The sequence below is a fragment of the Pteropus vampyrus genome, unplaced genomic scaffold (assembly GCF_000151845.1).
Source record: "Pteropus vampyrus isolate Shadow unplaced genomic scaffold, Pvam_2.0 Scaffold276, whole genome shotgun sequence".
Lineage (NCBI taxonomy): Eukaryota > Metazoa > Chordata > Mammalia > Chiroptera > Pteropodidae > Pteropus > Pteropus vampyrus.
The window spans coordinates 1,188,314-1,189,973 of NW_011889057.1; the positions used below are offsets into that span (position 1 = coordinate 1,188,314).

The 1,660-nt window shown below is 51.1% G+C and overlaps 1 protein-coding gene and 1 pseudogene across 7 annotated transcripts in view; both read left to right on the forward strand.

Moving 5' to 3' along the window:
• The window catches only part of LOC105302689, a 1,619-nt pseudogene extending 516 nt beyond the window's left edge, over positions 1-1,103 (forward strand).
• ITGA7 (integrin subunit alpha 7) overlaps positions 1-1,660 on the forward strand; it is a 28,914-nt gene that overhangs the window by 25,458 nt on the left and 1,796 nt on the right. The gene's annotated exons all lie outside the window — the stretch shown is intronic.

The following is a 1,660-nucleotide window of genomic DNA, read 5'->3' on the forward strand; positions in this document are numbered from 1 at the left end:
GGACAGTACCCCCGGGCTTCAGCGCCAGGCCAGGGACTGCCATCGAGGCAGGGAAGTCTCCGAGATCAGACTTTGGGGTCACAGGCATTTTAGCAGAAAGTCCCCAGGTGATTAAGTGGTGGCTTCTCTTTTGGCAGAAGCCTCCCTCAGAGTGTTGGGGGAAGCACATCACAGACGGTCCTGAAGGCTGTACACCAACTGCACAGTGGCCAAAGGAGATTTTATTTATAGAAAAAAATATCAACAACTTGACGTTACGTAAGAGGGAAATTACAATAGCCTAAAATCTCATGAGGAGCATTTCCCAGGGCCGCTGATGGCCTCTGGGGGAGGACTGACTTTAAACAAAGTCCCTGGTTGGGAGGGGTGCTCTGTCGAAGTCCACTGGCAGATCTGCCCGGCCAGTGGGGGCCTTAGAGGAAAGATCTGGGGACAACTCCTGAGTCATGAAGGGATGAGCTATTCCGGGGAGTATCTTCTCCTTCACTGAGCTGCCAAGAACAGCCCCTGTGCCCAGCAGAGAGGTTTTGTGACCCCACAGTTGGACATGTTCTTCTCTGCTCTTTGCTTCTGCTGTGACTGTAAAGGTGGCAGCGATTCTCCTCAGAGTAGGGGTTGCAGCTTCTGTCCTCAGGAGGTCACAGACGTGAACAGAGGTTCAAAATTCCGTGAGAAGTCTTCCCCAGGGTCCTGCCAAGTTGAGCCGCGTTTGTACCAAAGCTGCGAAGAAGGCGGCCCGGGTCATCATCGAGAAGTGCTGCACGCGCATGAGCGAAGACTGACACACCAAGTGTGAGTGCGAGGAAGTGGCCGTCATTCCCAGCAAGAAGCTCCACGACGAGATAGCGGGCTGTGTCATCCATCTGATGAAGCGGATTCAGAGAGGCCCTGTGAGAGGTATCTCCTTCAAGCTGCAGGAAGAGGAAGGAGAAAGCTGAGATAACTACGTTCCTGAGGTCTCAGCCCTGGATCTGGAGGCCACTGGAGTTGATCCCGACACTAAGAAAATGCTGCAGCTCTCGGACTTTGGCAATCCGTCCCACCTGCAGGTCACTCAGCCTGCACTTGGGACGAATTTCGAAATACCATGCAGAGCAGTTTGAATCTTTCTGCCGTGCTTTAATATTTCCAATAAATCATCTCATTCTTCCCTTAAGCAATTCATGGCTCACCCAACTGGTGAGGCACTTCCTGTTGGGGCTGGCTCTGGTGTCCCAACATGGCTACTGTACCGCCATACCCCTGAAACTGTGATCCTGGGGAAAGAGAGGGCCCTTCATAAATACAAGGCCCAGGCCATACAGTTCTTCTGTTTTCCCAAATGATAATAAGACCCTTCTTTTCTGTCCTACTGGGGAGTTCTTTGCTCTTAATGGGAGGAAAGGAGTGGGAATTTAGATATATCAAGTTCAAGTTCTCTCTTTCCAGGAGAGCCACCTGCAGCTCAAGAGATCATAGTGGTAGTTCCTGCTAGCAAACCCAAGGAGGTGGGGAAAAGTGCACTCTGCCAGCAGCCTGCTGTCTCTCCAGGCTTCCCCAGAGGAAAGAAAAAACCAATCCCAGTGTTATACTGAAGATCTGCACCATTCCTTTCCTGTCTGGCCACAGAACTATTATAGAGCAGTCCAGAATAAGCAGACTAGAAATACGGTTTTGTCTA